This window comes from Microcaecilia unicolor, chromosome 8 (assembly GCF_901765095.1).
Source record: "Microcaecilia unicolor chromosome 8, aMicUni1.1, whole genome shotgun sequence".
Taxonomy (NCBI): Eukaryota; Metazoa; Chordata; class Amphibia; order Gymnophiona; family Siphonopidae; genus Microcaecilia; species Microcaecilia unicolor.
The window spans coordinates 230,513,498-230,541,271 of record NC_044038.1 but is presented as its reverse complement, the minus strand read 5'-3'; the positions used below and the strand labels follow the sequence as shown (position 1 = coordinate 230,541,271).

Genomic DNA, 27,774 nt, shown 5'->3' with positions numbered 1-27,774 from the left:
TCTAATATCTAAATTTTAAAATGGTATTAATTGTGACTATTTTATTTTTACTTATTTTTTTCTGTGTGTTGTCAAACAATTATGGAGGTAAGCTCCGCCCCTGGCCCAACCTCTAAACCCGCCCCTTTAGCCTCCCCAAACAGTTGGGCCACCGACCGCCTATGAATAAGAGTCCTTTTACTAAGGTGAATTAATAGATATAGCACACACTAACAATTAGCATGCACCAAATGGTAAGACACCCATAGGAATATAATGACTTCTTATCACTTAGCACATGCTAGTCATGAGCATGTGTTAAACCCATTAGCGCACCCTAGTAAAAGGACCCCTATGGGTTAGTGAAAAAAAGCCCTAAAGTGTCCAGATGACATAAGTACAGGTAGAATTAGACGTCGTCAGTAAGATAAGATGTTTCTGTTTTCACAATTGCCTTTCATAGAGCAATCAACTCTTACATTACTTTCAACTTTGTTCAGGTAAATGTCAATATTTTAATATTTAAACAAATACCCAATGCACATAGCTCTTAGACAAAACTCACAGTCAAAGTGGATGCTTTATATAGATACCAAGTCCAAAAAACTAAGTGTCCTGTTTACTAAGGTGCGTTAGTGTTTTTAGCACGCACGCTAACCATGTAGACGCCTATAGGGATATTGTAGGCATGTACATGGTTAACGTGTGTACATGAGTAACACACGAGCCTATAACGCTGCTTAGTAAGCAGGGCCCTAAGTTCAAAATAACTAAGGGGAAAATGCCTCAGAAAGGCCGTAGTAATACTGCACCCTATGGACTGGTCTGTGCTAAGCAATATTCATTCAGACCACGTTCTATTAAGAGGCCAGAAAAGCCCCTTAATCCTATCAATTTTTATTTACAATTTTTATTTTTCATTCTTTATAAAAAAAAAATAGCGCACCACCAGGCTTCCTCAGGGATACAACGCTCTATCACTGGTGGTGAAACAGGTCCCGTCTGTAAATTGAGTGTGCTATGAAGGTTAAAAGTGTTATGGAAAGATAAGTTGGGCCGGCAGTAGTCCCAGAAGAGCGAGTGGTAAGTCTGTGTTGGGCTTACCACCGCTCTGTCCAATTAAACCTTTTCCTTTCATTCAGCACTGAGGATAATCACAAATCTATTTTCCCGCCCCCGCTCAAGCACACTTTCTGGTCACAGATTTTGAGAAATAAATCAGCTTTTGCCAACAGATTGTGAATTCTCTTGAGCACAGCAAAAGGTTGTAGAGAGACTGACTCTCCCAGTTACGTTTGTTTTCTTACAGGATAAAGCAGCACTTTTGTTAGTGTTTTTTTCAATCATGTAAGCTGGATGTTCTGGGAGGTATAATCTCTTTGTTGGCCTCCCACTTACCACCTTATAATCGAAAGAGAAAAACGCCTATATTTCGACCCAAATCGGGAGATGGGCATCTTTCTCGCAAAAACACCCAAATCGGTATAATGGAAAGCCGATTTTGTTCGTTTTCAACTGCATTCCGTCGCAGGAACGAATAAAGTTGATGGGGGTGTGTCGGAGGCGTGGTGAAAGTGGGACTGGGGCGTGGTTATCTGCCGAGCAGAGATGGGCGTCTTTAGGTGATAATGGGAAAAAAAGGCATTTTCAGCGAGAATTTTTGGACCCTTTTTTCTCACGAACAGGTCCCAAAAAAGTGCCCTAAATGACCAGATGACCATCGGAGGGAATTGGGAATCACTTCCCCGACTCCCCCAGTGGTCACTAACCCCCCCCCCCTCCACCAACAAAAAACCCACTTGAAAAACCTTATTTCCCAGCCTCTATGCCACCCTCAAATTCCGTACCCACCTCCTTGACAGCAGAATGTGTTCGATCCTGTCATAGCCTTTCCCTGGGTCAGATGTGGCTCTCGGGTGCTCTGCAGGGTCACATCAGCAATGCAATGTGGTGGATGTAGGGTAATGGCCTCCTGATTTCACTAGCTTGTGTTACAGTCTCACGATGTTGGTAGTTGGTAGGCTCTTCTCCCATGCTGCTTTTCCCCCTGCTGACCTGGGTCAGAGTGTGCCCTGGTTTGTTTCCAGTAGTCCAATAGGTAGTGGCCATGTTTCTAAGTCCGTTTTAGATCCCTTTCGTGTGTTATCCACGTTACAGAACTTAGTTCTTACATTGAATGTTGCTGAAAGAGGGCATTGTACACCATTCTGCCAGCTCTGACCTACTGCTAATCTCAGTACCAGGGAGACTCGTTGCCAGTGGGGCAAAACCTCTGATCTGCAGTTAACTGTGAGTAAAGGTGCTTATTCAAATAAAGGACGTTTTCAGCGAGATTAGTCTTCAGGTATCAATTGCTGTGCCAAGGTTATACAGCAGCAACAAGTCCTGTCCCTGGAGCACTTTTAGTGGGTACTGCAGTGCACTTCAGGCAGGCAGACCCAGGCCCACCCCCCCACCTGTACCACTTGTGGTGGTAAATGAGGCCTCTAACCACCCCCCCCCCAAACCCACTGTACCCACATGTAGGTGCCCCCCTTCACCATTAGGTGCTATGGTAATGGTGTTGAGTTGTGGGGAGTGGGTTTTGGGGGGGATTTGGGGGTCTCAGCACCCAAGGTATGGGAGCTATGCACCTGGGAGGTAATGTAATGTTTTTTTCTATTTTTTAAAAGTGCCCCCTAAGGTGCCCGGTTGGTGTCCTGTCATGTGAGGGGGACCAATGCACTACGAATCCTGGCCCCTCCCACGACCCAAAGCCTTGGATTTGGTCATTTTTGAGCTGGGACGCTTCGGTTTCGATTATCGCCCACATCCAATGCATTTGCCTGGCACAAACAGTATTTTCGAAACTAAAGATAAACATCCATCTTTTTTGAAAATACGATTCGACCCACCCCTTCACGGACCCGTTTTCGGAGATGGACATTCTTAAATATGGGCGTTTGCGTTCGATTATGCCCCTCTTAGTCACCTCTCCCCTCTCCAATCGGTTCAAAACTCTGCTGCCCGTCTCGTTTTCCACCAGGGTCGCTTTACTCATACTACCCCTCTCCTCAAGTTGCTTCACTGGCTCCCTATCCGTTTTCGCATCCTGTTCAAACTTCTTCTACTAACCTATAAATGTACTCACTTTGCTGCTCCCCAGTATCTCTCCACACTCGTCCTTCCCTACACCCCTTCCCGTGCACTCCGCTCCATGGATAAATCCTTCCTATCTGTTCCCTTCTCCACTACTGCCAACTCCAGACTTCGCACCTTCTGTCTTGCTGCACCCTACGCCTGGAATAAACTTCCTGAGCCCCTACGTCTTGCCCCATCCTTGGCCACCTTTAAATCTAGACTGAAAGCCCATCTCTTTAACATTGCTTTTGACTCGTAACCACTTGTAACCACTCGCCCCCACCTACCCTCCTCTCCTCCTTCCTGTACACATTAATTGATTTGATTTGCTTACTTTATTTTTTGTCTATTAGATTGTAAGCTGTTTGAGCAGGGTCTGTCTTTCCTCTATGTTTGTGCAGCACTGTGTACGCCTTGTAGCACTATAGAAATGCTAAATAGTAGTAGTAGTAGTAGTTCCCCGATATATGTATAAGGACGCAGAATAGAAGAAAACAGTATGTTTGCAGCACAATGTTTTGTCCTTAAAGGCAAAATTTCAGTTAAAATATCCATGTAAATGCATTGTGGTATATGAAAATATTAAATGTGTCTTCTATAATGTAGCACAATTACATTTCTTCCTCTTGAAGGTAAAGTTGTTGCCAGCTAGACTATTTTGACTTTTTAGGTATATCAGTATTAGGCGGTATTTGATTTTTGACTGAGTTGGTCTTACCCAATATTATTTAAACGGTTTCTACTGTAGTCCTGCTTCCTTTGGCATTTCCTAGTATCTTGTCCCTTAGTTACGTGGACTTAAGGCCTTTAGTTAGATAGATTTTTCCTCATTTTTAATACTTATATTTTGCAAAATTTCAATGCATTATCTCACATATCCTGTTCAAAGCATCTTTGATGTAATTATATGTGAAAAGTATATGTGAATCATCTAACAGATGATTCCATTCTAAGATGTATAGGAATCTACTACTACTTATCAATTCTATAGCGCTAGTAGTCGTACGCAGTACTGTACACTTGAACATGAAGAAACAGTCCCTGCTTGAGAGAGCTTACAATCTAATCAGGACAGACAAACATGACAAATAAGAGATAAGGGAATATTAAAGTGAGGATGATAAAATAAGGGTTGTGAACAAATTAATAAGGGTTAGGAGTTAAAATCAGCATCAAAAAGGTGGGCTTTTAGCCAAGATTTGAAGACGGCCAGAGATAGAGCTTGACCTACCGGCTCAGAAAGTCTATTCCAGGCACATGGTGCAGCAAGATAAAAGGAACGGAGTCTGTACGACTGGTAGTGCTACAGAAATGATTTAGAGTAGTAGGACTAGGTGACTTTATTTCTTGCCTGCAGGTAGATGTAGCAGCAATCACAGCTAAGCATGTGGTGATAGATAGGCAGTCTGGTACAGGGCCTGACCCCAACTAAAAGGCATTTCCTTTCGGTATTTCAGTATATATATATGCACATGGTTTATATATATATATTCCATGACCTGTTCCATATATCATGTTCCATGTATGTATGCACCTAAACGCAATACCATCTGTAATTCTGTTATCCAGAAATGGCAGCCGCCATTACGGCAAATGTAAGCCACATTGAGCCTGCAATTTGGTGGGAAAATGTGGGATACAAATGCTACAAATAAATAAAAAATAAATAAGTTAAAAGACAACTTACCGAACACTTTTGTTTATACATATGGAACTTTTTTCCTTAAGCATTGTTAGAACTTGTGTTAAACTCCATAGATAGAAAAGAGGCCAGGGATGGGCTGAGTTCTCTCCAAGTGACCTTGACATAGACTGACCAAAGGGGTTAAGTGAAGGTCACTGAATAGATGCAAGGATATGTTTTATTTGATAAAACAGAGATTTTGTGCCTGCAGGAGCCTAAGGATTTACAAAGACAGGTATTCACGATCACTCAGCTCACACCAATGAGCTGACGATCCTTTACACTGCAAAGCTCTTCCCTTGAAGTGGTAATAAATGCAGCCTTGTCATTGGCAGTTGGACAGCTAGTGTGTGGTACCAACCCACATTCTAGATGTCACAGCCGACCACTCCTCCAACCAGCCCACGATATGCCTACCTCTCACTCTTATCTACATTAGACAACTAGTGTAGGTTTCTGTATTGCATTGCTAGTTAGAAGACATGGTAGATGTTGGCTTAGGTATACGTTAATGTCTACTATGTGGTAAAACCCAAGCTGGCTGCTTTATAAAGCTTAATACAAGACACCTTTAGATTAGATGCTCTATAGTAGCAGAGAGACATGGAATGTGATGCAAGTAATTATTATTTTAATGAAAGAATGAATACAGTACAGGCATTAAGCAATAAGAAAACAATTCTTTACAATATGAAAATAATACTAGGGTCCTTTTACTAACACAATAACAGATTTAGCAGGTGCTAAATGATAATATACCTGTTATATTCCTATGGGCATCTTATCATTTAGCGCACACTAATTGTTAACACACACTAGTTCTGTTAGCGTGCCTTAGTGAACATTTTAATGATTTTCAGAAGGTAGGATGAGAATACAATGCCAGAACACAGAAAATTTATCTGAAAGGTGATTACAAAGATATAATGACCAATGTTTAGCCTTGACCTTGTTCCAAAAACGGCTTATGAGATTGTGCCAGTAAATATGTGTATTGCAGGTTAAGTGGTGGTTCATCTCTGTCTTCTTCTAATTTGGAAATGGTTTTATAAAGGGGTCTGAATCTTTGGAGGCACAGCCTTATATGGAAGCTGACTCCTAGCAGTAGAATTGCAAGACTACAGCTACTGGATCAGTGCTGTCAGTTTGAAACTGGAGCCAATGGGGCAGGAGAGGAAAGGGGACCACTCAACCCCCATCCCACTAGACACCAGAGATCAGAACCTGGTAAGTCCTGAGGGGTCCAGAGGGCAGCAGTTGATGAATTGGTGATAGAGTGGGGGGTTTGGATATGTGATAATGGGGGATTTTTAAGGGGGGATCAGATCAAGGAGCTAGGGGAGAGCGGAACAACGAGATTGGGGAACAGGACATGGACATGGAATTGGGGAGGGGAGAGGTATTGAAAAGGGAGCCAGGGAGAATTGGCACTGCTCAGATTTTGATTGTCTCAGGCTGCCTGGTTAAGTGCTGGCGTATATTGGAATCTGACATGCTCAGTGTTGTGTAAGAGGGTTTGAAGCCTTTCCTCCCCACTTAAACCACATTGAATATCAACCCCTTTATTTTTGATGTGTTAGATTTTGCAAGTATTTAAAAAGAAAGATGCTTGCTCATGAAATGCCTTTGATCACTGTCCTTAAGCATTCAGGAAACTTTAAGAAATTAGACACCATTAGCATTACAGAAGTTTCACTTTTTCCTTAATTTGATTCATTCTTGTTCCTAACCCTATAATTGCACAGTTAGGTAACATAAAAGTAATCAACATTTTGCAGGTTTTCAGCCAGAAAGATTCCTTCCTTCATTCACTGTTCAGGCTTCTCAACAACCAAGGTCTGGAAGAAATAAAATAAAATGATGAAATGAAGATGATTCAAAAATATATTTTGCTTTATTTGGGAGTTAGATGCAGTTCTATAACGATGTGGCAACAATTTTATAATGGCTTAATAATGCACCTAAACCATTATAGAATACTAGGTAAAAGACGTTGGCCTGCCAATTTTTAGGTGCAATCAATTAAGCAAGATCAATGACTGGCATAAGTGAGCATCCCTAGGGGGACCATTAAACACATGTAACCATAGTATTCCATATACCTAGTGGCTTGAGGTATATATTGAACAGAATAGATAACAGTATTGATCCTTGTGCTACACCAGATGGCGGAGCCCATGGTGGCGATGAGTTGCTGCCAAACGTTATGGATTGTTGTCTGTCTGATAGATAGATAGGATCTGAACCAGGCAAGTACTGTTCCATTGATGCCTGTTTCTGTCAGTCGTGTTAGCATGATACAATGATCCACAGTGTCAAAAGCTGCTGAGAAATCTAGCAGGACTATCACCAAAGTGAATCCCCTGTTTCAGTTCTGTGAAGATCATCTAGAAGGGATACAAGGACCATTTCTGTTCCATAACCGGGTCTGAAACCAGACTGACATGGATCTAGCCATTTTCTCTCTTCTAGCCAGTCATTAAGTTCAACATAGACTGCCTGTTCTATAAGTTTCCCTAGAAATGGGATGTTGGATACTGGCTGGTAACTTTCAAGTTTGTTTTGCTTTACCAAAGGGTGACTCACTGCCCATTAGAAAGAGAGGTATTCACAATTTTTGTGATGGCTTCTATGAGGCCCATACTTTCCTGCTGCACTATCTTTGATGAGCAAAGGTCAAGGGAGCAGGTAGTTTGTCGAAGGTTGAAGTTCTGTTAGGATTTTGTCAAGGCTCTCCTCTGTCATTGGGTTAAGTGTCTCATCTGTCTCTGTCAGGAGTTTGTGCACTCCTGGTTAACAGATTGGAGACTGGGTGGGATTGCCTGTAAATCCTGGTGGAGACTTTTAATTTTGTTGACAAAGTAGGCAGCAAAATCATGGCAGTTTAGTTTAGACTGGGCAGGCTGGTTCTGTTGTGGGGGTTGCAGTAGGCTGTTTACTATACTGAACAACTGCTTGGTTGAATTGGCAGCCTGTGCAATGCATTGAGAAAAATATGTTTTTTTGGCTGTTGTCAAGGCTTGGCGTTTTTTTGTTGTTGTGTGTTTCCTCTAGTTTAGCGTGTCTTCATCCAGGCAGGATTTACGCTATCTCCTTTCCAGTTTACGTCCTTCGCGTTTAAGGATCCAAGGTTCTGGAGAAAACCAAGGTGAGTGTTTGTGAGTGGAGCATAAAACTGTTTATACTGGTGCCGTTTTCTCTTAGGTCTTGGCTAAGTATGTATTCCAAATGTCAACCTGTTCTGACACTGTAGTTGTCTTTTCATCCACATGTGGATAGTCTAAGGCCTCTAGGAAATTCTCATCGGTCAGCTTTTTTTGTCTCTGATCTCCTTCCAAACTCTGGGAGGTGCCATTTGTTTCAGGTGGTCACTTAGGAAAAAGACTGCTACACCTCCACCCCGTCTTCCTGGTCTTGATTGATGTTGGATGTTGAAACCTGTTGGGCCAGTGGTAAACCCACACTTTCATCTAGCCAGGTTTCACTTATTCTTAGGATGTCAAGATTCTGTTCATGTATGACATCATGGATCACCGAGGATGTCTTTGCAGCTGATCTGGCATTCACCAGTCCTATAGTTCCCAAGGGTGGTCTTGGGATAGCTTTGGTGTGGCAATGAGGTGATCTTTTAAGTACTGTTATGTATGTGTTTGACCTCTTGCAATTTTGCCTTTTCTTTAGTTGGTGAGGATTATAGTTTCCTCTCCACACATCACTGGGATCCCCGAAGTCTCACAGTCCCCCTTAATAAAGCTATTAAAACTATATTATTTAATTGAAAAATCATTGATTTTTTTTTAATGAACAGTTTTGTTTATTTGTTTCTGCATGTTTTGATTTTTGTTTAACTGTATCTCTTTTTATTTCACTATATATGCTTTTTTTGTTAACCTGTTCTGGGCTTCATTGGAAGGACAGGCTAAACATTGAAATAAATAAATAAATAAATAAATAAATAAATAGAACCAGACTTACCTACAGCCATGAATAAACTACCTATTTAACAGTAATTCAAGAATGGGCTAAAAACAATAAACTTTGCCTGGACCCAAGTAAAACAGAGCTCCTGTGAGTACCGAACACAAGTGTGCACATACTTGACATCAAAATATATTTTTTTGGAGATATAAACTTCTTCATAAACCGCAAGTCAGGAACTGTGGAATACAATTAAACACTTACATTGATCCCAGCAACTTTCAAGATCAGCCAAACCTTCAAGAGCTGTTTCTAATCTTTGCAACAACTATGCTGCCTCTCTCTATACATTGAGATGGCAAGTCTTGTCAGAATGACTCATGCCATGATAACATAAGACTGGACTACTGTAATGCACTCTACACTGGTCTGATTACAATGGGTTTGCACCAGTTCCAACTGATTCAGAATGCAACAGCAAGACTGATAGAAGGAAATAAGACATAGCCACATCAAACCATTTTTGCAAAAACTTCATTGGTTATCAGTACAATACAGGCCTAAACATAAAACTGTGATCTACAAGACCCTTAAAGGAAATGGGCCAGAGCTCCTGAAGAACAGGATCTCCTTCTCCACACCTCCAAGGTTACTAAGGTCCTACCAAGGAGTAACCCTAACACAATCTCTGCAAAGGATATCATGTGATTTGATACCTGCCAATGAGCCTTCTTTGGTGTAGCCCCCATTCTGGAATGCACTCCCTGAAAGGCTTCACTCAGCACAAGGCTATCTCTGTTTCAGGAAGCAAATGAAGGCTAGGCTCTTTTCCCAAGCTTATAACAGAAGAAGTAATTAGCTTACTAGTCACACACACACAAGGACTAACACTGGTCTCCACTGGTCTACGCATACTGCAGCAGGCACTGTTCCCTTTAATCCAGTGGTTCCCAAACCTGGTCTTGGAAGCACCCCAGCCAGTCAGGTGTTCAGGATATCCACAATGAATATTCATGAGAGAGACTGCATGCACTGCCTGCTAATCTCTCCTGGAAACCTGAATGGCTGGGATGCCTCCGGGACTAGGTTTGGGAACCACTGCTCTAATCTGAGAGGGTGTCCTCCATCTATAGCCCTGCCAGTGGGTGGAGCTGTTTCACTATTACATTTTCAATAGTGATGGACAGACAAGCTCTGCAAGACTCCAGGGAACCTGCCTGTCTCTAGCCATTAAAAACACAGTATTGAAATAGCGCCCCCACTGGCAGCAGTGTAGTTGGAGGACCTCCGCTCAGCTTAGAGGGAAAAGTGGTAGCAGGACTCCTTATCCATTCCTACCCTAGTTGAGATTATATTCATGGACCTTTCTGATTAGATGTGCTAATTTATTTTTTAAAAAATGCTGACTGCCACTGTTACCCCCAAAGATGATTTTACCCTTTCCTGTTTCTATGATTATAACAAAACTCACTATCACATGCATGCTAATGAACCTGAAGAGAGAATGTCAACAAAAATTTGGAACACTTACTGTTGACTCCACTTTCCGCATTCATCATCGTAAGGCCACTTGCGAATGCTCCAGGTAACTGTGTTTGACAAGGGTAGAGGAGAACAATTCAACTTTTATAACTATTAAATAAGAGTCAATGCTGAAGGACCCTTTCTTATTGTCATCAAATGTGAGCAGTATAAAGTGCACAAGAGATGTTGAGTATAAACCACAAATGGGCTTTTTTTTTTTTTTTTTTTACATTTAACTCATTCTACCAAATCTGTTAGTTTCTCTTATTTCTGTTGTCATTTCATCATCTGTCCTTCGTGGCCAGGTGGGCAGCAATATAGTCCCACCAGTATTCTCATTCTCTTTATACACGTTATCAATAGAAATCAAACAAAATAAAACATGGAAAAGAAAATAAGATGATACCTTTTTTATTGGACATAACTTAATACATTTCTTGATTAGCTTTCGAAGGTTGCCCTTCTTCGTCAGATCGGACGATCTGACGAAGAAGGGCAACCTTCGAAAGCTAATCAAGAAATGTATTAAGTTATGTCCAATAAAAAAGGTATCATCTTATTTTCTTTTCCATGTTTTATTTTGTTTGATTTCTATTGATAACCTTAAGAGTGGACTAACACGGCTACCACACTCCTCTCTTTATACACGGAGAGGCCGACATTCGGACTGCAAGAGTTATATTGGCTAACTTCTGTGGTCGGAGCTAAAACTGGTTATTCAATGAGGGGCCATTTTCGGTGACTCGTATTGACTATCCGGTTTATTTTTGGCCAATTTAAAGATAATTGGATTAGTCAATAGTGAATCTTAACAGTTATCTTTAAACCGGTCAAAGACATCCCACGTTATCATGTTGCCAAATATGGCGGCTAATCTGGATTTAGATATAGGCGTCTAGCAAGTTATATCAGGCAATATAACCGGCTGTCTGCTAGCCACTAACCTGGAGTATTCACAGCTGGTTATCCCCCATTGAATATAGGTGGAAAGCTCGTTAAATGCTATTTAATCGGTCAACAGCCATTCTGGCCTGTTAAATAGCATTATATATCAGGGGTGGGGGATAGGGGAGGGATTTCTATGTAGAACGATTCCACATTGCAATCTGTTTCCTGATGAACTGTTATTTTCTTTGACACAATTTTCTTTTTAACATATAACATTATCCTCCCTCCAATTTGACCCACTTTATCATTGCAATAATTTCTACTTTGGGATCACAGTGTTCCACTGGGTATTTTCCTTCCACCAGGTCCCTGAGATGACTAAAAGACAGGGCAACAACATTAGGAGCTGATAAACCCGCTAATACCTTAATTTTCACTGTTCTAGGGCTCTTAGAATTCTGTGACAAATCTAAACTAAGGCAAAATAATTTTAGATTTTTTAATAAACTAATAACTAATGTTTGTTTGTTTTTTATGAAATTAACTTGGGTTTTATCAGTAAACCTACAAATTTTCCTGTATCCCAAGCTTAAATCACTAAGGGGTATTTTTACTAAGCAGTGGTAGGCACTAATTTTTTTTTTTTTGGTACTCTTTCAAAAAGTACAAAGATTAGGGAACACTCAATGAAGTTGCCTGGAAATACATTTTAAAAAGAAGAGGAGGAACAAGCTCTGGAAATATATTTGCATAGGATGTGGTAACAGCAGTTAGCGTATTTGGGTTTAAAAAATGGTTTAGACAAGATCCTGGACTAAAATTCGTGGGATTAGTAGCAAGGAATCTTACTACTCTTTGGGTTTCCAGAATTTTGTTACGCTTTAGGATTTTGGAATCTTGCTATACTTTGGGATTCTGCCATGTACTTCTGACCTGGATTGGCCACTGTAGGAAACAAGATACGAGGCTAAATGGACCATTAGTCTTATCTAGTATGGCTATTCTTATGTTCTTATGGACCATGAAATCTCCCTGCAAAACAATAATCACATCCAAAGAGTCTTCTTCTTTTGTCAGATATCCATGTAAGATTTCTCTTTGTAAGTCATATTAAAAAATTGCTTTTAGATTTCCTTACTCTTAGAAATAAATAAGTACATAAGTAATGCCATACTGGGAAAAGACCAAAGGCCCATTGAGCCCAGCATCCCGTCCTCGACAGCGGCCAATCCAGGTCAAGGGCACCCGGCAAGCTTCCCAAACGTACAAACATTCTATACATGTTATTCCTGAAATTGTGGATATTTCCCAAGTCCATTTAGTAGCGGTCTATGGACTTGTCCTTCAGGAAACCGTCCAAACCCTCTTTAAACTCTGCCAAGCTAACAGCCTTCACCACATTCTCTGGCAACGAATTCCAGAGCTTAACTACACATTGGGGGAAGAAATGTTTTCTCCTATTTGTTTTAAATGTACTACACTGTAGTTTCATCGCATGCCCCCTAGTCCTAGTATTTTTGGAAAGCGTGAACAGACACTTCACATCCACCTGTTCCATGAATATGAATACTGGAGAGTACCTAGCTTCAAGGGGCTCCTGCATTCATTTTGGGGGGGGACTGAGCAAGCTTGGATATTTGATTTTGAGTGGAGGTTTGTAGGTGGGAAGGAAAGGCCAACATAAGAACTTATCTACGCCTCAAGAGATGTGCATTAAAACACATTAAATATTCATGAACTGAGCTGATTTGCATGTATTTGCATGTAGTCATCTCTCTTCAGTATTGACATTGTATTTTATCTATATTAATATTAATTCAATTCAATTTAGGTCTTACATACTGCTAATATCCCTTGTTATGCATCAAGTAACACAAGCATTTAGCCCATGTTAGCTCACTTTAGTAAACAGGACGCTGTATTTTTACTTTCTTAAAATAGAACAACTATTGCCTCACATTTTAATAACAGGCATACCCACATGTCTTGTGGTCTTTAATGAAATATAACTTACCTGATTCAAGATAGTTTCAAGAATTTTCTGAGCATTTATGCTGTCTCTAATGTCTATTCTAAATAAATAGAATGGAAAAAGAGTTCACGTTATTGCTGGTAGTAACAGAATCAAATTACATGCAGTGTACTAGAGCTGGTCAAGATCAAATTGAAATAACCTTATCCATCCTAAAATCAGGGTTGGTTAAAACACCACTGAGTTTCAAAGCTTAATGTAAGAGTAGAGATGCAATCAAATGCATTTGCCTTAATCTGTGTCTATTTCTTTCTTCCTGGGCATCTGAGTTTTGGGGGGCTACTGGCCAGTTAACTTGTCCTCTCCCCTTTTTATGTGTTTCATTTTTATATTACCATTGTTGATGGGGTTTGATGTTGTGCTATTCGTCTTTTGCCCCTTTTGAGATTTTGTTCATTTTTGGTACAACTTTGTATTAGGGCAGTTAACTATTTGGAACTTGAACACTGCCATGTCTATTCTTTAGACTTTGAATGGCAGTATATTAAACGGTTAGTTAATAACATTATCTCACTCAATGATAATGATTTTCCTATCTCAGAATATATTCATCAAAATCATATCTTGTTGGAGAAGACAAATAGTGGCAAATTTGAATAAAACGACGCTGCTCATGCAAACAGTTATTTGAGAGAAAAAAGGAATCTTGCTATTCTTTGGGATTCTGGAATCTTGCTGCTCTTTAGGATTCTAGAATCTTGCTACTCATTGGGATTCTGGAATACTACTACTCTTTGGGATTCCGGAATCTTGCTACTCTGAGATTCTGGAATCTTGCTGATCTTTGAGATTCTGCATGCAATTTAATTTTTTAAGAAGCAATCAGCGCTGATAATTGGCCGCTAACAAGCAATTATCAATACTAATTGCCTCTAATTAGAATTTATGCGTACAACTTGATTTGGGATTCCGGAATCTTTCTACTCTTTGGGATTGTGGAATCTTGCTGCTCATTAGGAGTCTGGAATTTGGGATTCTGGAATCTTGCTGCACTTTGGGATTCTGGAATCTTTCTACTCTTTGGGATTCCGGAATCTTGCTGTTCTTTGGGATTCTGGAATCTTGCTGCTCTTTGGGATTCTGGAATCTTACTACTCTTTGGGATTCCGGAATCTTGCTGTTCTTTGGAATTCTGGAATCTTGCTGCTCTTTGAGATTCTGCATGTAATTTAATTAAGAAGCAATCAGCGCTGATAATTGGCCGCTAACAAGCAGTTATCAATACTAATTGCCACTAATTAGAATTTACGTGTACAACTTGCTAAGCTTGTTCCATACAGTGGTGCTCATAAATGCTACCACACGGATCTCAAAATGGGGCAAGGCCATGGGAGCAACATTGGTGGGTCTTGAGCATTCCTAAAATGATGTTAGGTGTGGGTATTTACACCAGATTTTAATTGGTGAAAATGGCCACGCCTAAATGTTTGTAACAAGGATGGGCGCTATGTGTATTCTGTAAACCGTGCCTAACTTTATAGAATAGCTCTAAGAGCTTTTCTTTTGGGAGGGGGCAAATTTTTCAGCACCATATATAGAATTCCCCCTAATTATAAATATTCAATGGCACTATCCAGTTAAATAATGCTGAATATCTATGCATAGGTCCCAGATAAGTGATTTCAATATCGACCACAGAGAAGGTATCCCACCTATTTTCAGGCTCAATTCCGGTATGAGAAATACAGGGTGGTATTGCGTTAAAGTTCATAAGTGACAGAGTAAATTAAGTAGTAAGGATAAAGAGTTAAGTTTTGTTCAGTTATGGTGTGAGTTTTGTTGTGTTGCAGGGTTCAGGTGTTCAAGTTGGATCATTATGGTATGCCTTTTTGAACAAGTTGGTTTTTAATGATTTCCGGAAGTTTGTTAGGTCGTGCATTGTCTTCATGACGTTTGGTAGTGCATTCCATAGTTGTGTGCTTATGTAGGAGAAGCTGGATGCATAGGTTGATTTATATTTTAGTCCTTTGCAGCTAGGGTAGTGGAGATTTAGGTATGTGCATGCTGATCTTTTTGAGTTCCTGGTTGGTAAGTGAATGAGGTCTGTCATGTAAACCGGGGCCTCACCGTGGATAATTTTATGAACCAGGGTGCAGATTTTGTTCTTTGATTGGGAGCCAATGTAGTTTTTCTCTTAAGGGCTTTCGTATTTCGTTTTTCCAAATATGAGTCTGGCTGTTCAGGAATCTACAAGAGGGGACCAATTCAAAATCTAGACCTTTGCGGAGCTCATGATATAGTGCAGGAGGTAATGGTGCTGGGGCCACTTGATAACAGCAAACATAACATGATCAGATTTGATATAATCTCTGCAGTAATACACACAGGAAATCCAATACGTTAGTATTTAACTTTCAAAAAGGAGGCTATGATAAAATAAGAAGGTTAAAAAAAAAAAAAAAGAAAAACAAACCACCTCAGAAAAGCAGCTGTAAAGGTAAAAAAATTTACATCAGGTGTGGATACTATTCAAAAATAACATACTGGAAGCCCAGACCAGATAGAGTCTATGCATTAAAAAGAGGAAAGATGGCCAAACGACAGTTGGCATGGTTAAAAAGTGAGGTGAAGGAAGCTATTAGAACTAAAAGAAAATCCTTCAGAAAATAGAAGAATCTGACTGAAAATAGGAAACAGCATAAAGAATGGCATTTTTTGCAAAATTTAGCTAGGAGATGCGAATGAGCTCTTAGCTCATTTAAATTCTTACTGAAAGTTTAAATGACATTTTTCTTGCAATACCACAGTCAAGATTTTCATACACTCTGGGATGACAGCTGGTGAAAATAAAAAGCCTTTTGCCAGGAACAGAGTTCCCTTACATTTGTCTCCTGAGGGGAACTTCCACTCACAGATGGCCCAGTCAGCCTGGTTCCACACACCTCTGCATCAACACAGGGTTAAAAAGTTTTAAAAGCTCCCCTCCCCAAAGCCACACCCCTTTCCTGAGGTAAAGACTCAACCTGCTCATTCCCTCTCTACTCCCATTCCCCTCCATCACCACACTCTTACCCCACTGGCAAAGACAGTGAAATGATATTGTTAGCTGAGGGGAAAGTCCTTTCTCAGATACTGGCTGCAAAGCACTGCTCAGGGACTGCGTCAGGTACTTTCCCAAAGTTGTCTTGTGCAGTTCACACTTATGTACATAGGTGATCTTAGAATAATGTAAACGCATGCTTCTGAGCTTCCCACTGCAATTCCGTTCCCAGCATAGAAAGGATGTGCTTTTGCTACATCAGCAGGAAACTAATCAGGCTGCAGAAACATAAGGATATCAGATATATCTATCATGCCCTGGTACACAATCAGGCTTATTATCGAAAGTGATCACCGGCGATCTTCCGACATAAATTGGGAGATGGCCGGCGATCTCACAAAAGCGGAGAAATCGGTATAATCGAAAGCGGCGTTTTTGACAACATCGCCGCTTTCCCGACGCCGCGCCGGTGAAAGTTCAAGGGGGCATGTCGGCGGTGAAGCGAAGGCGGGACATGGGCGGGCATGGGCGTGGCTACCAGATGGCCGGCTCTTGCGGATAATGGAAAAAAAAAAGCAGCATTAATCAGTATTTCGCTGGGTTTACCTAGTCCTTTAATTTTCACGACCAACCCTCAAAAAGATACCCCAACTGACCAGATGACCACCGGAGGGAATGGGGGATGACCTCTCCATACTCCCCCAGTGGTAACCAACCCCCTCCCATACTAAAAAAAAATAAAAAAACTTTATTGCCAGCCTGTATGCCAGCCTCAAATGTCATACCCAGCTCCCTGACAGCAGTATGCAAGTCCCTGGAGCAGTTTTTAATGGGTGCAGTGCACTTCAGGCAGGCAGACCCAGGTCCATCCCCCCCCCCCCCTACCTGTTACACTTGTGGTGCTAAGTGTTGAGCCCTCCACCCCCCCCCAAACCCACTGTACCTACATTTGGTGCCCCCCTTCACCCATAACGGCTATTGTAATGGTGTAGAGTTGTGGGGAGTGGGTTTGGGGGGGATTTGGGGGGTGCAGCACCCAAAGTAAGGGAGATATGCACCTGGGAGCTATTTGTGTATTTTTTAAATATTTTTAGAAGTGCCCCCTAGGGTGCCCAGTTGGTGTCCTGGCATGTCAGGGGGACCAGTGCACTACAAATGCTGGCTCCTCCCATGACCAAATACCTTGAATTTTGCCAGGTTTGAGATGGCCGGCATTTTTTTCCATTATTGCTGAAAAACAAAACCGGCGATCTCAAACCCGGCGAACTCCGGCATTTGGCCGGGCTTAACCGTATTATCGAAAAAAAAGATAGCCGGTCATCTTTTTTGAAAATACGGTTCCGGCCAGCTGTTGCGCCACCGCCAAAATAGATCGCCGGCGACCTATTTCGCCAGCGAAGTTCGATTATGCCCCTCAATGTCTGTATAGCAGATGGTGGTATCGTGTTTCGCTATAAATCTGCAATGGACCTGGGTGAGGCCAGCTGCAATGAGTTATATCTACTGACTTGATAAGGCTATCAGATTGTGAACGTACAGGGTCATGAATAGTTCAGGGTACTTGCACAATATTGCTAACTGTACAGGTATTATGGTGGAGGGCTATCACACTAGAAGTCAGCTGGCACCATTCTGATCTTGGTACCTTCTGGGGCTGGAGCGAATTGTCTCTGGTGGGTAATAGAATGGGAGTTATCGTCATGATTATTATTACACTGTAGAACTGATACTAATAGGCTGGAAGGAGAGTTGTGATCTGGGTTAGCTGAACTAGCAGAAGAAACAGGAGACAACCTCTGCAGATACTCACAGGCAACACAACAGCAGAGGTGATACAGGGAAATGAAGACAAGCTAGAGTTTGCCACTAAATTGGGCAATGCCACTGAATATCCAGTCTGACCAGCCATTTTTGAAGTTGGCAGGAGAGGGGCTTTCTAAGGGCAGAGTTGGGGACGGATTGGCAACTGTGCATGTGCCGCCAATATTCAATACTGGTGCTTACATAGCTAAGCAACCAAATAGGGCCCCATAAATAGCAGCCCTCACTTTGTGTGCTTAAGCTATGTGGATGTTGGCACTGACTATTGGCTGGAACTCGCAGAGCTATCAGTTGGTCTGAAACTCATTCTTTCCCTTCCTTCCCCCAAAGCAGCTTCAATCGCCCTATGAGCCCCTGAAAGCAGGTTCGTCCTCCCCTCCTGCATCTGAAGTATCTCCAATCCTTCCTCCCGCCCCAAAGCAGTTCTAAACAACCTCCCAACACCGTCCTAATCTACTAAAGGTCCTGTTGGGCGTACATGCCATTGTTCTGGTGGCCTAGTGGTCCTTGGGCCAGGAGTGACCCCACTCATTCTGGCCTCTCATTGTGCCTAACTGAAAGTGCAACCTCTAGTGGTAGCCTTGCACTACTTGCCACAAGGACCACAAGACCACCAGAGCCAAAATGTAAGCCTACATAAGTACATAATAAGTACATAAGTGTTGCCATACTGGGACAGACTGAAGGTCCACCAAGACCAGCATCCTTTTCCAAAAGTGGCCAATCCAGGTTACAAGTACCTGGCAAGATCCCAAAACAACAAAATACATTTTATGCTGCTTATCCTAGAAATAAGCAGTGGGTTTTCTCCAATTCCATTTTAATAATGGCTTATGGACTTTTATTTTAGGAAGCTATACAAACCTTTTTAAACCTTGCTAAGCTAACTGCTTTTACTACATTCCCTGGCAACGACTTCCAGCGTTTAAGTGAAGGACTATTTTCTCCGATTCATTTTAAATTTACTAATTTGTAGCTTCATTGAGTGTCCCCTAGTCCTAGTATTTTTGGAAAGAGTAAACAAGCGATTCACGTCTACCTGTTCTACTCCAGTCAGCATTTTATATACCTCTGTCATATCTCCCCTCAGCCGTTTTTTTCTCCAAGCTAGAAAGTCTTAGCGGTTTCAGCTTTTCCTCATAAGGAAGTCGTCCCATCCTCTTTATCATTTTCGTCACCCTTCTCTGTGCCTTTTCTAATTCCACTATATCTTTTTTGATATGTGATGACCAGAATTGTACACAATATTCAAGGTATGGTCGCACCATGGAGTAATACAAAGGCATTATAACATGCTCATTTTTATTTTCCTTTCCTAATAATTTTCCTTTCCTAATAATATCTAACATTCTATTTGATGTTCTTGCCACCACAGCACACTGAGCAGAAGGTATCAAAGCATCAACAATGACTCTTACATCCTTTTCCTGGTCGGTTACTCCTAACGCTGAACCTTGCATCACTTAGCTATAGTTCAGGTCCCTCATTCCCACATGCCTTCTGATGACTGGAGTGAAGGTGGGAAGGGGGATCAGAGCTGCTTCAGGGGGAGGGTGGGAGGAGAGATCAGAATTGTTTTGGGAGGAAGATAGGGTGATCAGAGCTCTTCGGAGGTAGAGGGATTGGAATGCTTGGCAAGTGGGAGGGGAGAAATTAGCTTTGGGGTTTGTGTACTCCATTTATATGGGTCCCAACTGAATATTGGCTGGGACCTGGATATTTAATGCCAGTGCCCCCACATGGCCCGACATTGAACATCCAGGCTAATTTAGCTGGCTGAATGTTGACTGCTGTGTGTCATCTGCAGATTTGGTCAAATTGGCCTTTGCTATCTTTCCCTGCCCAGACCCCTGAGTCACTCCTCTATTTACTCCTTTCCGTTGAAAACCTAGGTATTTATTCTTACTCTTAGTTTTCTATTTTTTAATAGTTACAAATCCACATAAAGATAGTCATGCTTCCTGTTACTCAAACACCTATATTGTTAATTGAAAGAAAAATAAATCATCTGTTTTGGTCTGTACGGATGGGAAACATATAACTACGAACTTTATATCTTCATTATATAGATGAACATAAGTACTTACCTAAATGATGAAAATTCAATGAACAGCTCCCCTGCTTTGCTAATATTTAGTGGCACAAGCTTTGTTGTCCCATCTGGGTTCTTCTGTACTCCAACAATTGCATTAAGTTCAATCCAGCCTGATGCTCTTAAAAGTTCAATACCTAGACTGTGTGAAAATACACAAGGATGAGGAGTTACCCATGATTGCTTGCATGGATCTGAGATGCATACATCTAAAATGAATTGTCAATAAGAATTATATGTGTGGTTGTTCCCCAGGTTTATATACCTATATTTGTGGCAGAGCGTGGGGTTTTTTTTTAAAAGAAGTTGTGAACTACAAGTACTATGAGGCAATAGGGCATGCAGTCACCAGCACCAAGCTTTAGGGAAGGAGACAGCAGAAAACCAGCTGTTTTAATCAAGGAGTCCTGTTCCAAAAGACCAGGTGCTCTCAGCTCCACTAATTAACTGTCTCTCCTTAAGGGTCCCTTTTACAAAGGCACGTAGGGGCCTACATGTGTCCAAAGTGCATCTCTTTGAAACTACTGTTTGGCTACTGAGTGTCCCTGGCAGTAATTAAATTTTTTACTTGCATCCTAAAGAGCATCAGAAAATAATTTATATTTTCTACCGCGTTGTGCTAACCAGGTGGTAATTGGTAGTGTGCGCGCTGACAATTACCTCCCAATTACTGCGTGATACCTTACCATTAAGTCCATGGGTGGCGGTAAGATCTTAGGCTAAAAATGGTTTTAATTTTGCCACGTGTACATTTTCGGCCAAAAAGCCTTTTTTCCAGGCGTGCATCCAATGAACGCCTACACCAGCGCAATACATTTTTCAGTGTACCTTAGTAAAAGGACCCCTAAGTGCTACGAGCTGACCTTAAGGTTTTATTTTACTTCTTTGGTGAGGAGGGGAAAGATGTAAAGGGAAGAGAGGCAGCATTCCCTGAGTCTAGAAAGAGGCAGAGAAGGAAAGATGCTGCATTCTCTGGGTCTAGAAGAGTGGAATTCCAAGGACCTGTGGAGTGGCATAATGGAACTGGGCGCCCAAGCTTTCTTGAAGGAGTCCTCGCAGGACATCCTCGGGAAGGGGTGGGGAAACCCGTATTATCGAAACAAGATGGGCGTCCATCTTTCGTTTCGATAATACGGTCGGGGATGCCTAAATCTTACCATTTAGGTCGACCTTAGAGATGGTCGTCCTTAAAGATGGTTGTCCCCGGTTTTCGGCGACAATGAAAAACTGAGGACATCCATGTCAAAAACGACCAAATCCAAGCCATTTGGTCATGGGAGGAGCCAGCATTTTTTTAGGGTGGGAGGGGGTTAGTGACCACTGGGGGACTCAGGGGAGGTCATCCCCGATTCTCTCTGGTGGTCATCTGGTCAGTTCAGGCACCTTTTTTTATTTATATATTTTACAATAATTTTTTCAAGCATACAATCTTGAAAGAAAGTGATATATATCATATAAATGCAGAAATCATAATGATATCATCAAATTTACAGAATTCACTCAAGTCCTCAGCTAGGATTCCAAGACTTAAAATAGAGGAGTCAAATTAACACAAATTAGAAAAAAAAAAAGTAAATAGCTATTCGCAAAGGATTATGGTGATATAATATTATGTTGACCCAGTTGTTGACTTAGAAGAAATTAGTTTGGAGAGCTGAGGTGGATCAGTAAAGGAATATTTAACATTATCAAGCCTAATAATACACTTACAGGAGTACCTAAAAAAAAAAAAGTTTCCCCTGCTTGAACTACAGCCGATTTCATTATGAGAAATTGTTTCCTTTTCTTTTGTGTCTCTCTTGAGAAGTCTGGGAACAAGGGAATCCGCAAACCAAGAAATGGTTTCTCCTGATGCTTAAAAAACATCTGTTAGAGCCATTGCTTATCAGGAATTAGGGCCACAGTTGCATCCAAAGTCGCTGGTGTGGCCTGGTGAGTATCCGAGGTCTCAAGAAAGGCTGAAATATCCAAAATCTGTTGTATATTTTGTTTTGGAATTTTTTGAGGTTAGTTTCAGGTATACATAAACTCTCCAATAAATATCTCTTCAACATATCTCCAGGTTTTATCATTGGTATGTAGGGAAAATTAATGAAATGCAAATTTTGATTCCTGGCATAGTTTTCTAAGTTCTCAGACTTAATTCTTAAGCTGGATACATCTTTCAAAAGTGAGAACTGAATATTCTCCAATTTCTTTACAGTTTGTTCAATTGTAGTTAGTCTAGGAGTCATCTTTTGCTCCAGCTCATTTATTAATAAGGAATGTTTAGTTGTAGCAGCTAGAAACATTTGTCTCAGTCGAGACATAAGATCCCACAGTGAATCCAATGTTACCTCCTTAGGCTTGATAGTGAGTTCTGCAGGAAATGTAAATTCTTGATCAGCTTTCCTCTCTCCAACCGCTTGTAGCTAACCCACCAATTCTATAGGCTGGCGAGTCTCTCCTGGAGGTAATAACCTCCCTTCTCCCGCTGCAATGAGCTGGATCTGAGTCCCCTTTGCCGTTGCTACCTCACCACTTTGGGCGGACGCCGACACACCAGGAAGCAGGGAACTCGCCGCCATTGGTTGCGGGGGTGGAGCTCTCTGCTCAGGACTCAAAGTTGTTTCCAATTCGAGGGACGCCGATAGCTCCTCAAACCCCCCAGCGTCTTGCCTCGAAATGGTCCCGGAGTCCTCACCAGTCCTCCGCTGCATCAAGAACCGATCTATCGGTCCAGGAATATGGGAAGGGGTCTGGGGAACTTGGGCAGGCGCCCTTCCTCGACGCTTAGGCATCAATGCAGTAATGCGATAGTGCAGCAGCAAGTCGCGTTAACGTGCAGCCATCTTGGAAATCTTAAGTAGTTCAGGCACCTTTTTGAGGCTTGGTCGCAAGAAAAAATGGACCAAGTCGGCCAAGTGCTTGTCAGGGACGCCCTTCTTTTTTCCATTATCGGCCGAGGATGCCCATGTGTTAATCATGCCCCAGTCCTGCCTTCGCTATGCTTCCGACACGCCCCTGGGAACTTTGGTCGTCCCCGCGATGGAAAGCAGTTGAGGACGCCCACAATCGGCTTTCGATTATGCTGATTTGGGTGATCCTGGGAGAAGGACGCCCATCTCCCGATTTGTGTCGAAAGATGGGCGCCCTTCTCTTTCAAAAATAAGCCTGTAAGTCTCCTTCTCAGTGCCAGTTTTTTGGGGGGTTCTAGTAGGATCCCCAAGAGGCACTGTAACCTGGGATAAGAGCATAGAAGGGTCCCACAGCCAAGAGCTAAGATAGAGACACGTTGGTATGGGAAATATGCTGCTGAAGGTCTCCTAAGGGTATGGGCACTGTCAGGGTGCAAAGAGAATTTAATTCCCTGTGGAAATTGTCTAAGCCCTGATATGTTAGTCTTGCTTCTGCAGCCACTACAGCAGCCGGAGAGCTCAGATATGAAGGCAAGAAAGGGGTTATATATGTTTTTCATTCACTTCAAGAAAAATGAGGCTCAATTAAATTGTTTTGAGAAAAGAAGGATGAGGGGTGCAGCTTGCAAGGTAAGAATGTGAAAAACCCCTAAGGAATATCATCAGCAAATGAGAAGGGTTTTTTTTTACTTCTGAGGTGGGGTTTGAGAAGGAAGTTAAATAGCTGGCCATGTACAGGGCTTTCCTAACTTGGGAAATAAAGGGTTCCTGTGTCATAACCTCTGTACAAATAATGGTTTCAAAGGGAAATGTGTTGAGAGTTGATAAATCAATTTACATATTATATATAAGTACTTATTTTTTTGAATCTGGGGCAATGGAGATCTATTCAAGTATGGCCAATATTCAATGTCAATAGCAGACTTATTATCTGCCATAATTAGAGCAGCATTATATGCAGTCTAACATTGACTATCAACAACATCAGATAACTTTTGGGTCTGTCCCAGCTCTGCCCCCGAACTGCTCGGGTACTAACTGGGTAATGTCATGGTGGTCTGTTTGAATACTTATCGGCAATATCTAGGTAAGTGCTGGTGTAAATCCAGGTAGAGCCCAGTCACTGGATAAGTCCCACTGGATATTGACAGGATTATTATTATTATATCTATCCCTAGCTGAGAAAGGAATTTTTAAAGAGATTTACTGGGATAATGTGGGCAGACTAGACATTGTATTCCTCTAGACATTGTATTCCTCTAATGCATAGAGCACATACATGTAGATACTTTAAAAAGAGAAGCTCCAGTGAACTCTGGTGGATCCTCTTCAACTTCCATCCCGCTTTCCGTTGGCGTGCCTCAGGGTTCTGTCCTTGGACTCCTTCTTTTTTCCATCTATACCTCTTCCCTTGGTACCCTGATTTAATCCCATGGCTTTCAATACCATCTTTACGCTGACGACTCTCAGATCTACATCTCCACCCCTGAAATCTCAACCTTGATGCAGAACAAAATCTCAGCCTGCTTGTCCGACATTGCTGCTTGGATGTCTCAACGCCATCTAAAGCTCAACATGACCAAAACTGAACTTCTCATTTTTCCTCCTAAACCCACCTCCCCTCTTCCCCCTTTCTCTATCTCTGTTAATGACTCTCACATCCTCCCTGTCTCCTCGGCTCGTAACCTTGGAGTTATCTATGATTCCTCTCTCTCCTTCTCTGCACATATTCAACAGATTGCCAAAATTCTGCAGCATGACTTATTTTCCGCCAGAATCGTTATACCCATACTAGCCCACTCCTCAAGTCGCATCACTGGCTCTCTGTCCGCTTCCGCATTCAGTTTAAACTTCTCGTACTGACCTTTAAATGCATCCACTCTGCAGCCCCCCATTACCTCTCCACTCTCATCTCTCCCTACATTCCTCCCCGTGAACTCCGCTCACTGGACAAATCTCTCTTGTCGTCCCCCTTCTCCTCCACCGCTAACTCCAGGTTTTGTTCCTTTTCCCTCGCGGCAACTTATGACTGGAATAGACTTCCTGAACCTGTACGTCTAGCTCTATCTCTACCTGTTTTCAAATCTATGCTGAAAACCCACCTTTTCACTGCTGCTTTTAGCTCCTAGCCAGTACTCAATTGCCCTCCCCTTGTCCCTTCCTTTCATCTCACCCATTACTTCCCTCACTTGTAACTGACTTGTCTGTCTGTACTATTTAGATTGTAAGCTCTTTTGAGCAGGGACTGTCTCTTTGTATCAGGTGCTGAGAGCTGCGTGCATCTGGTAGCGCTATACAAATGCTAATAATAATAATAATAACATGCTTATAACAGAGAAGTGGACCAGTATATATGCAACTGATTATATACAGTATCTCTATTGATTAATTTGTCTTTTAATCATTTTTAGCTCTCAAATTAAGGGCCTGATATTCAGCTCGCAGTAATCAGTGTTTTGCTGACTGCCAATGGTTTTACTCCCAAACGTTCAATTCTGGAGCATGTCTGGGTTTGCAGAGCCAGATAACACATAGCTGGTTCAGTTCGATATTCAGCACTTATTTAGCTGTTACCACATAAAGATAGGATTGACCTTAATGCTGCCCCATTTATGTAATTAATCTGGCCTGTTAAGTTCTGAATATCAGCACTTAACCTGCCAAGTGCCAATTCCGTACCCAGAATGCTCCCTAAATAGCTCGTTTTCAGTTTTTTGCTTACTGGCTATTTTCAGTTGCAGTAACAGGTTGTGACACTGAAAAATAGGTATGGCCAATATTCAATGTCTATAGCAGACTTATTATCTGGCTATAATTAGGGCAGTCCCACTTGATATCGACAGGATTATTATTATATATATCCCAAGCTGAAAAAGGAATTTTTAAAGAGATTTACTGGGATAAAGTGGGCTGACTAGACATTGTATTCCTCTAATGCATAGAACACATACATGTAGACACTTTAAAAAGAGAAACTCCTGTGAGCATGCTTATAACAGAGAAGTGGACCAGTATATATGCAACTGGTTATATATTATTATTTTATTTATTTGTTGCATTTGTATCTCACATTTTCCCACCTATTTGCAGGCTCAATGTGGCTTACATTATTCCATAATGGCGATCGCCATTTCCGGAATGAGAAATGCAAAGTGGTATTGCATTAGGTTCATAAGTGACAGAGAAGGGCATAATCGAACGGGGCCGGCCATCTATATGGCAGGCCATCTATTTAGTTGGTGCCGTAAAGAGCTGGCCACAACCGTATTATCGAAAAAGATGGACGGCCATCTTTTGTTTCGATAATACGGTTGGGGCCGGCCAAATGTCAGAGAATGCCAGGTTTGAGATGGCCGGCATCGGTTTTCGCCGATAATGGAAACCAAAGCCGGCCATCTCAAACCCGGCCAAATCCAAGGCATTTGGTCATGGGAGGGGCCAGCATTTGTAGTGCACTGGCCCCCCTAACATGCCAGGACACCAACTGGGCACCCTAGGGGGCACTGCAGTGGACTTTAGAAAAAGGTCCCAGGTGCATAGCTCCCTTACCTTGGGTGCTGAGCCCCAACCCCCCTCCAAAACCCACAAATGTACACCACTACCATAGCCCTTAGGGAAAAAGGGGGGCACCTGCATGTGGGTACAGTGGGTTTCGGGTGGGTTTTGGAGGGCTCCCATTTACCACCACAAGTGTAACAGGGTGGGGGTGAGCGGGTTCGCCTGCATGAAGTGCACTGCAGTACCCCCTAAAACTGCTCCAGGGACCTGCATACTGCTGTCAGGGAGCTGAGTATGACATTTCAGGCTGGCATAGAGGTTGGCAAAAAATGTTTTTTGTTTTTTTAATGTTGGGAGGGGGTTGGTGACCACTGGGGGAGTACGAGGAGGTCATCCCCAATTCCCTCCGGTGGTCATCTGTTGAGTTGGGACACCTTTTTGAGGCTTGGTCCTAAAAATAAATGGACCAAGTAAAGTCGGCCAATGCTCATCAGAGCCGGCCTTCTTTTTTCCATTATCGGCTGAAGCCGGCCATCTCGTGAGCATGCCCCCGTCCCGCCTTCGGTACACTGCCTACACACCCCCTTGAAGTTTGGCCAGCCCTGCGATGGAAAGCAATTGAAGCCGGCCAAACTTGACTTTCGATTATAAGCAGGAGAGTGACTTAAGCTGTCAAGTATGGAGAATTCATTTCCAGAATAAGAAATAAAGTGGTATTGCGTTAAAGTTCATTAGTGACTAAGTAAATTAAGCAGTCAAGTATAGAGAGTTTGGTATACAGTATCTCTATTGATTAATTTGTTTGATTAATTTTATTGATTAATTTATTTGATCAATTTGTCTTTTAATCATTTTTAGCTCTCAAATTAAAGGCCTGATATTCAGCTCAAGGTGATCAGTGTTTTGCTGACTGCCAGTGGTTTTACTCCCAAAAGTTCAGTTCTGGAGTATGTCTGGGTTTGTAGAACCAGCTAACACATAGCTGGTTGAGTTCGATATTCAGCACTTATTTAGCTGTTACCACATAAAGATAGGATTGACTTTTATGCTGCCCCATTTATGTAATTAATCTGGCCTGTTAAGTTCTGAATATCAGCACTTAACCTGCCAAGTGCCAATTCTGCACCCAGAATGCTCCCGAAATAGCTCATTTTCAGTTTTTTGCTTACTGGTTATTTTCAGTTGCAGTAACGGGTTGTGCCTCTGAAAATGAGTGGTTAACCCCAAACAGTTGATGTAACCAGACAGGAGCCATTTCTGGCTGGGATGAATCACTTTGAATATCAACCCCTATGTAATTTTAACATATTATGGCAGAAGAAATGTTTAACCGCAGTAAAT

The 27,774-nt window shown here is 41.9% G+C and overlaps 1 long non-coding RNA gene across 1 annotated transcript; it reads right to left on the bottom strand.

The window, feature by feature from the left end:
• Positions 1-5,730: 5,730 nt before the first annotated feature.
• On the bottom strand, positions 5,731-22,227 carry LOC115475493. The gene is made up of 4 exons (XR_003943047.1): positions 22,217-22,227; positions 19,806-19,809; positions 10,233-10,270; positions 5,731-6,621 (listed from the first exon to the last, which is right to left on the bottom strand). It is a non-coding gene; the product is annotated as an uncharacterized LOC115475493 (long non-coding RNA).
• Positions 22,228-27,774: the final 5,547 nt, after the last annotated feature.